Source organism: Anomaloglossus baeobatrachus, chromosome 6 (assembly GCF_048569485.1).
Source record: "Anomaloglossus baeobatrachus isolate aAnoBae1 chromosome 6, aAnoBae1.hap1, whole genome shotgun sequence".
NCBI classification, from domain to species: Eukaryota; Metazoa; Chordata; class Amphibia; order Anura; family Aromobatidae; genus Anomaloglossus; species Anomaloglossus baeobatrachus.
Genome location: NC_134358.1, coordinates 243,905,595 through 243,915,850, shown reverse-complemented (window position 1 = coordinate 243,915,850; position 10,256 = coordinate 243,905,595).

Sequence of the window (10,256 nt, the reverse complement as noted above, 5' to 3'; positions counted from 1 at the left end):
TCCACGTTATGGGGAGCCCCCCAGCCTAACAATATCAGTCAGCAGCCGCCCAGAATTGCCGCATTCATTAGATGCGACAGTTCTGGGACTGTACCCGGCTCTTCCCGATTTACCCTAGTGCGTTGGCAAATCGGGGTAATAAGGAGTTAATGGCAGCCCATAGCTGCCACTAAATCCTAGATTAATCATGTCAGGCGTCTATAAGACACCTTCCATGATTAATCTGTAAATTACAGTTAAAAAACACACACACACCTGAAAAAATCCTTTATTAGAAATAAAAAACAATAACAAAGTCCCTCATCACCAATTTATTAACCCCGACAAACCCTCCATGTCCAGCGTACTCCACAGTCCTCCAGCGTCGCGTCCAGCTCTGCTACATTCAGGTGGCAGGAGCTGCAGAATACACCGCCGCTTCTGTCAGCTTCACACAGCAACTGAGGTGAGTAGCGCGATCAGCTGCTGTCAGTCAGGTAACTCGCGGCCACCGCTGGATCCAGCGGTGGCCGCGATTAACCTCAGTGACAGCAGCTGATCGCTATACTCACCTCAGTTGCTGCATGGAGCTGACCGGAGCGGCGGTGAGTAGCGCGATCAGCTGAGCTGTCACTGAGGTTACCCGCGGCCACCGCTGCATTCAGGTAACCTCAGTGACAGCTCAGCTGATCGCTATACTCACCTCAGTTGCTGTGTGAAGCTGACCGGAGCGGCGGTGTATTCTGCAGCTCCTGTCACCTTCATGCAGCACAGCTGGACGCGACGCTGGAGGTCCGTGGATTACGCCGGACATGGAGGGTTTGTCGGGGTTAATAAATTGGTGATGAGGGACTTTGTTAGTGTTTTTTATTTCTAATAAAGGATTTTTCGGGTGTGTGTCTTTTTTAACTGTAATTTACAGATTAATCATGGAAGGAATCTCGGGGAGACGCCTGACATGATTAATCTAGGACTTATTGGCAGCTATGGGCTGCCAATAACTCCTTATTACCCCGATTTGCCAATGCACCAGGGCAAATCGGGAAGAGCCGGGTACAGTCCCAGAACTGTCGCATATAATGTATGCGGCAATTCTGGGCGGCTGCTGACTGATATTGTTAGGCTGGGGGGCTCCCCATAACGTGGAGCTCCCCATCCTGAGAATACCAGCCTTCAGCCGTATGGCTTTATCTGGCTGGTATTAAAATTGGGGGGACCGCACGCCGTTTTTTTTAATTATTTAATTATTTATTTCACTGCACAGTATACACACACACACCGGCTGCTGTGTTTGGGTGCAGTGAGACACCTGTCACTCAGCGTGGGGGCGTGTCTCACTGCAACCAATCATAGGCGCCGAAAAGCAGGAAAGCAGGGAATACGAGATTGTTTAATGAGCGGCCAGCTTTTTCAAAAGAGGAAAAGCCGCCGGAGTTTAGTGAACAGCTGTGCAGCGCCGCGGCAGTGATCGGGGAACGGTAAGTAAGAGAGAGGGGGGGAACTAACCGACAGACTGTGAGAGGGGGACAGACAAGACAGAGAGAGACAGACAGAGCGAGACCGACCGATGGGAGATAGAATGAAAAAAAAAATGACCGACATCGCTAGTAAAAAGCACAAAACGTGCGTTTTGGACATCGGAGTGCCACACAATGTGTTACGTAAAATCTTTCATGTATTAATCTCAAAAAGTAACATACACCAGCTCTATCTCACTATTGGGTATGTGCCCTTAACCTTTCCGCCATGAAAATTCATTTTGGTGTCATTTTGGAAGGTTTTCTAGTGAGTCCGTAAAAATGGCGTAAAACGCGGACAAAATTGTTCACAGCTGTGACTTTTGAGTGATAAATGCTTCAAGGGGTCTTCCCCATGCTGTTGCCATGTCATTTGAACACTCTTCTGAGACTTTTGTGACATTTTTAGGGTTTCTACATGCTGCCGGGGGTCATTTCAGAAAAATACTTGGGTCTCCCATAGGATAACATTGGGCTCGGTGCTCGGGCCGAGTACACGAGTATCTTGGGATGCTCGGCCCGAGCCTCGAGCACCCGAGCTTTTTAGTACTCGCTCATCACTAGTCCTTACTTGTGTATGGGTCCAGGTGAAGAGAGGATCCCGGGCCCTAGGGTAGTTACTTAGCTTTATTAAGCACTGAACCCAGGCCCCAGTTATAGCCACAGCCTGCAGTATGGCTGCAGCAAAGGGGCTGACCCTGTTGCTCCAGCTACTTTACGCTGAGTGAATGCACGCTACCACATGGCTAATTTGCATGCTATGTGCTTCAGGCATGTCACATGTAAATTAGCCATGTGGTTGTGCCAGGGGCAGTGGGGCAGAGCAGTCAATATAGGGTGTAAAAAAATGTCCTGCAGTTTCTTATTGTATTATAACCTTTGCATTGTTTCATCTCATTGCCTGTGTTGTATTTACTCTGGAAGTCTTATTATTCTTTTTTTATACCCTCTATTGACTTACTGCCACATTACCTTTTAAGATTAGGTTGTGCAGCCAGGTATTGTGTGTTTTGGGATTATAGTATTGACCTGCAGACACTGCCTTATTTGTATACTAAGGCTAGGTTCACACACTGCGTTTTTTTGACGCTGCGTTTTTGTGCACCCGCGTCAAAAAACCGCGGCAAAAAACGCACGCGTTTTGCCGCGATTTGGTGTGTTTTTTTGCTGCATTTTGCTGCGTTTTTGCTCACTGCGTCTTTATGCGTTTTTTATCAGTGAACAAAAAAAAAGGTCTGATGTAATTTCCTTCTTCAATGTGTTCTTCATTCTCCACTAGTGTATGCAGAAGAGCAGACAGCAGCTGCAGAACTACAAGGCTCAGCATGCTCCATCCAGGACTGTATGCTTGAGGGAGAGTCAGGGGGAGCAGACCTACAAGGCTCAGCATTCTCCATCCAATAGTGTATGCAGGAGAGCAGACAGCAGCTGTCGAACTACAAGGCTCAGCATCCTCCTTCCAGGACTGTATGCAGGATTTCTTTGCCGCCCCCCAAACAAAAAAAATGATGTGGGCTTCGCCATATTTTTGTATGCTAGCCGGGTACAGCAGGCAGGTACGGACTGCCCCCAACCCCCCGCTGCCTATTTGTACCCGGCTGGGAACCAAAAATATAGGGAAGCCCTTTTTTTTTTAAATTATTTCAGGAATTTCATGAAATAATTTAAAAAAAAATGACGTGAGCTTCGCCCAATTTTTAAGTCCAGCCGGGTACAACTAGGCAGCTGGGGATTGGAATCCACAGTGCAGGGTGCCCATGCTTTCTGGGCACCCCCGCTGTGAATTGCAGTCCCGCAGCCACCCGAGAAAATGGCGCTTTCATAGAAGCGCCATCTTCTGGCGCTGTATCCAACTCTTCCAGCTGCCCTGAAGCCGGGTGGCTCGCTGGGTAATAATGGGGTTAGGGCTAGCTGTATAGCTGGCCCTAAGCCCGAAATTCATGGTGTCACGCCAATATTAGACATGGCCACCATGAATTTCTAGTAAAGATAAAAACACAACACACAGAAAAATATTTTTATTAGAAATAAAACACAACACAATTAGTGACTCCATCTTTATTGAAATAAAGAACCCCCCCTCCGCAGTAATCCTGGGTCAGGGTCCCGCGCCGTCCAATCTGGATCCAATATCATCTGATCGGTTTGCTGGAAGGCAAAGCGATCAGATGATGTGTCAGGATCAAGTGCCTGAATCCCATCACACATCAGCTGATTGTATAAAAGCCGTTTATACAATCAGCAGATGCATCGGTGCAAAAAAAAAAAAAAAAAAATAATACTCACTTATGTGCTGATTACCGGCAGCTCCTGGAGCGATGGGGCGGGAGTCTGATCCCGTCCGATCGCTGCAGCAGCTGCCGGTAATCAGGGATGAAGTCTCCTGACGCATCCACTGATACCGGCCGGGCGCCCGCGTCACCGCGATACTTACGATCACCTGATGCGTCAGGTGACTGCATCAGGTAGCCATCGCCAGGTCCTGCATCCATCGGAGGTTTCCCGGCCGTCTGCACACAGCCGGAGCGGGGGTGGCGATACCGTGAGAGGAGATGGGAGCGGGCATGGCACCGGGAGGCTGCAGACAGGTGAGTATAACTTTTTTTTTTTTTCTACTGTTCACTTTTGATTTTGCAGCCGCTTCCACCTCCTGCCTGTACATGGCGCCGCACGGCAGCATACATGCACAGGACGGGAGGTGGAAGCGGCGGTGACGGTACCGGGAGAATTCACACTTCTGTGTTTACTGACAGAAGGAATCCTCTTCCTGTACACGTCACTTTACTACCCACCTCCTGCGTTTATAGCTGCGTTTTTGGTCTTAGAAATGCACCAAAACGCACCAAAACGCAGCTATTTGCGTTTCTCATTGCATCTTTCAACATCCCATTGAACTCAATGGATGAAAAGCGCAGTGAAAAACGCGGCACCACAAAAACACAGCTGAAAAGAAACGCTGTGTGCAGACAGCAAAAATGAAAACTCATAGACTTTGCTGGGGAAGCAAAGTCATGCAGTTTTCTGAGCAAAAACGCATCCGAAAACTGCGCAAAAACGCCACGAAAAACGCACTGTGTGAACTTACCCTTATTGTGTATCCTATTATCAGTGCCCTGTTACTTCATTGGGGATAAGTACAGGATTACAGTATTATATCCAGCCCCCTATTTCATCCATTCTTTTTAGCTTGTCAGTCATGTATTTAACCTTTGATTTTTGTCAGCCTTATGTGTATTGTATCAATAAAAGCCATGTTTAAATATAAAAAGCTGGGTGTTCACATTTTTTAGTATGCAGCTTTTTTCCTCTCATGTTACAATTCATTTTTTTCATAGTTTTTGTTTTTTGTTAGTACCCCTCGCTTTCTGTATATTTATTACCCTGTGGTGCCCACTACTTCTTTCTTACCAAACTGTTACTATAAGAGCAATCTATAGAATAGGCAAAATTGTGAAAGGGGGCACAGTATTGCGAGGAGCAGTGTGTTTTGGGGATATTATTCAGAGGAGCAGTGTGTGTGTGGGGATATTATACGGAGGGGCAGTGTGGGGGTGTGTTATACAGAGTGGCAGTGTGTGGATGCTATACAGCGGGTCAGAGTGTGTTGGGGATATAATACAGAAGGGCAGAGTGACTTCGGGGATATTATACAGAGTGCCATGACTCTGTGTATGTGTATATATATATATATATATATATATATATATATATATATATATATATATATATATATTACAGTTCAAAAGTTTGGGATCACTTAGATATTTCCTTATTTTTGAAAGAAAAGCAATTTTTTTCAATGCAGCTAACATTAAATTAAACAAAAATGCACTCTATACATTGTTAATGTGGTAAATGACTATTCTAGCTTCAAACGTCTGTTTTTTAATGCAATATCTACATAGGTGTATAGAGGCCCAGTTCCAACAACCACCACTACCCACTACAGTGTTCTAATGGTAAATTGTGTTTGCTAATTATGTTAGAAGGCTAATGGATGTTTAGAAATCCCTTGAAAACCCTTGTGAAAGTATGTTAGCACAGCTGAAAACAGTTTTGCTGATTAGAGAAGCTATAAAACTTACCTTCCTTTGAGCTAGTTGAGAATCTGGAGCATTACATTTATTGGTTCCATTAAACTCTCAAAATGGCCAGAAAAATAGAACTTTCATGTGAAACTCAACAGTCTAGTCTTGTTCTTAGAACTTAAGGATATTCGTGCGAGAAATCGCAAAGAAACTGAAGATTTCCGTACAATGGTGTGTACTACTCCCTTCAGAGGGGAGCACAAACAGGCTCTAATCAGAGTAGAAAGAGAAAGAAGTGGAAGGCCCCGCTGCACAACTGAGCAGCAAGACAAGTACATTAGAGTCTGTAGTCTGAGAAATCGACGCCTCACAGGTCCTCAACTGGCAGCTTCATTAACTAGTACCTGTAAATGCCAATGTCAATGTCTACAGTGAAGAGGCAACTCCGGGATGCAGGCCTTCAGGGCAGAGTGTCAAAGAAAAAGCCATATCTGAGACTGGCTAATAAAAGGAAAAGATTAATATGGGCAAAAGAACACAGATATTAGACATAGGAAGATTGGAAAAAAATGTTATGGACAGATGAATCAAAGTTTGAAGTATTTGGATCACACAGATGAACATTTGTGGGACACAGAACAACTGAAAATATGCTGGAAGAGTGCCTGACACCATCTGTCAAGTATAGTGGAGGTAATGTGATGGTCTGGGGTTGCTTTAGTGCTGGTATAGTGAGAGATTTGTACAAGGTAAAAGGGATTTTGAATAAGGAAGGCTATCACTCCATTTTACAACGCCATGTCATACCCTGTGGACAGCGCTTGATTGGAGCCAATTTCATCCTACAACAGGATAATGACCCAAAAGCACACCTCCAAGTTATGCATGAACTATATATATATATATATATATATATATATATATATATATATATATATATATATATGAAATGTATGTATGTATGTATGTATGTATGTATGTATGTGTGTGTGTGTGTATATATATATATATATATATATATATATATGTATGTATGTATGTATGAGGAGGAAGATGAGGAGTGGAGTTTTTCCAAGACTGGTGGTGGGACTTTGGGAGTTTGAGGGTTGGAGGCAGAGCTGGGGTGCAGCCTGGGTAGAGTCTCAAGGGGGCCAAAAATGTTGCCAGTATGGGGCCCTGAAATTCCTGGTGGCAGCCCTGCAGATGGCTCTTTGTAAATTTTTTAAAAACCCTTAAAATAAAGCTAGCAATAGGTTAAGAGACCACACATTTAATACTGTTTCCAAAAGCAAATGAAAGATACATTGGATATACATTTTGATCTATGGTATCGTCTTCAACCAATGGTGACATCCAGACTTCTGTATACATGTAGGAAATAAAAGCATACTGAGATGCTACAGCGCTGCTTAGAAGCGTTTTCTTACAGCTTTGCATGATTTACAGGATGTAGAGAGCTATAATAAACACATGTACATGAGGCCTTAGGTTATGTGAACACAATGTCTTTTACAAGTAAGTGAACCCGTTAAGTTATCCAAGAAGATGTTTCTGGACACATTGGTGTTTTACATTCTGAAGTATCTTTTTTGGTTGTTTTCTGAGTTGTTGTTCTATATTTTTGACTGCCGATGAGGCTTTTAACGTTTTTTTCCGGAATTTTTGGTTCTCCTTTTGTATTGGCGTGTTCCCTAATTTTTTTTGTCCATGCAATAATGAAAAGACCGCTAGCAGTCTCTGAAGTTAAGGCAATGGCAAAGTGCTCAATAAGACTTCCGTGCGTCTTCTGAATGTTTTTTTTAACCTTCCATTTGATTGTTTTTCTAAAGTATAATGTATCTCCTGAGTGGAAGCTGCCTGAAAAATGGTCAAAACACTCCTTTTAGCCGCTTAACATTGTTTTCACTCTAGAGATAATAAAAAATAAACGCTTGAAAGACTGAACATATGCACTGCAAGGTGCTCTTATAAAGAAATACCTATGTTCATGCTTTCAAGCATCTCCTGATCGCTTTTCAAGCAGGTTTTGGAACAGATCCAAGTTAAAAATGTGTTATGTGTACATACCCATAGGCACTAATTCATTTGTGTTTTTTATTAAGTCACTTTCCTTTTTTGTCTTATTGTATACACTCATGGCTGAAAGTGTTGGCACCCTTGATATTGATCCAGAAAATTAAGTATTTCTCCCAGAAAACTATTGCAGTTACACGTTTTGTTATACACATATGTTTATTTCCTTTTTGTGTAATGAAACCATACAAAAAAAAGAGATTAAAAAGGCAAATTGGACATAATTTCACACAAAACCCCCAAAATGGGCAGGACAAAATTGTTTCCTGCCTCAGCTTAATATTTGTTTGCACACCGTTATGAATAAATAACTATAATTAATTGCTTCCTAATACCAACAACAAGCTTCTTACGCCTCCCAACTGGAATTTTGGACCACTCTTTTTGACAAACTGCTCCAGATCTCTCAAATTTGAAGAGTGTCTTTTCCCATCAGCAATTTTAAGATTCCTCCACAGGTGTCCAATGAGATTTAGATCCGGATTCAATGTTGGCCACTTCAGAACTCTCCAGCACTTTGTTTCCATCCATTTCTGGGGGCTTCTTGAAGTATATTTGGGGTCATTGTCCTGCTGGAAGACTCATGACCCTGGACACAAACCCAGCTTTTTGACACTGGGCACTACATTGCGATCCAAAATCCTTTGGTAATCTTCAGATTTCATGATGCCTTGCACATAGTCAGGGCACCCAGTGCCAAAGGCAGCAAAACAACCCCAAAACATCTTTGAGCGTCCACCATATTTGACTATAGGAACTGTGTTCTTTTCTTTGTAGGCATCATACCATTTGCCATAAACAGTAGAATAATCTGTTTTACCAAAAAAGCTTTATCTTGGTCTCATCTGTCCACGAGACGCTTTCATAGAGGGATTTTAGCTTAATCATGTACATATTGGCAAACTTGAGTCTAGTTTTTTTGTGTCTCCGTGTCAGCAGTGGGGTCCTCCTGGGTCTCTGCCACAGCGTTTAATTTTGTTTAAATGTGCACAGACAGTTTACACTAACATTAATGCAACCTGAGCCTTAAGGACACCTTTAATTTCTTTGGAACTTGATTGGGGCTGCTTATCCACCAGTAGGGATATTCTGCATTGCCATCTTTCATCAATTTTTCTCTGCCATCTAGGGAGATTAGCTACAGTGCCATGGGTTGTAAATTTCTTGATTATTTTGTGATCGTGGACAAAGGAACATCAAGATCTCTGGAGATGAACTTGTAACCTTGAGATTGTTAATATTTTTCAACTATATTAGTTTTCAAGTCCTCAGACAGTTCTCTTCTCTTTCTGTTCTCCATACTTAGTGTGGCACACACAGACAAACAATGTAAAGATTGAGTCAACTTCTCTCCTTTTTATCTGGTTTCAGATGGGATTTTCACATTGCCCATACCTGTTATTTCCATATATATATATGTTATTTCTCATTCAATCTCTCACAGGAGAGATTGAATGAGCATCATATGATTGAAAAAAAGTTGTTTACCCACAATTTTGGAAAGGTGGCAACAATTGTGTCTTGTCCATTTTTGGGGTTTTGTGTGAAATTATTTCTAGTTTGCTTTTTTTCTCAGTTTACTTGTGTTGTTCCAATACACACAAAGGAAATAAACATGTGTATAACAAAAAATGTGTAATTGCAATAATGTTCTAGGAGAAATACTTCATTTCCTGCAACAGTTTCAAGGATGACACTGCCAACACTTTCAGCCATGACTGTAAATGACTGTAGTGGAGTTACGCCAAATGTTGCAACTTTTTAAAAAGTCGCAATTGATGAATCAAATGAAACCATTTGGAGCCATTAAACTCTGCCCATAAAACAGAATTAAAAAAAGACAAGCACATATAAAAGAGAGAAAAAAAGGTGCAAATAGAATAATGAATTGAGTAAAAGAGGTGCAACACACAAAAAAGCAATATATAAAACATGCATAAAGGCATTGATGAGTTGGGACCTTAGACAAGGCAGTGTGACAAGGAGAAATAGGTAGAGTGAAGTGGACCAGTGGAAGTTTGGTTCGATGGGTTCAGCTGGACTTTAGATAAATTTCAGTTCAAAACCCAGAACTGACCTGAGCTCCTTTGGAAGTCAATGATTGGGCAGTTCGGCTCTACGCACATATGCAACCTAACACATAACAGCTATAAACTTCTTCTGTGGGAGGGAGAGTGGGGTTGTTTTTTTGGACACACTGCATCCGAAAACGTTTTTAACCCCTGTGAGAGCCATTAACCCCTTCACGACCTTGGACGGATCTATCCGTCCAGGATCGTGTCCCGTTAAGCCCCACCTCCTGCCGCGGGCAGGCGGCGTGGATCGGCACACATATCAGCTGTTTTCAACAGCTGACATGTGTGCCTGCTAGCCGCGGGTGGAATCGCTTCCACCCGCGGCCATTAACCCCTTGAATCTCGCTGCCAAAGTCTGGCAGCAAGATTTAATTGCGCGCGGCCATGTTTGTTACTTACCGCCGCCCCCACCGGAAGTCACGTGTGTTATCACGTGACTATCGGTGGTTGCCATCGTAGCACAGGGTCATGTGATGACACCTGCTGCTATGATGTTTCACTTTCGTTTTCCCTCGGTCGAGAGCAGAGGGAAAACCAAAGTGACTGAATCTGCTGTTTACAGCTGTATTGCTGTGATCAGCAGA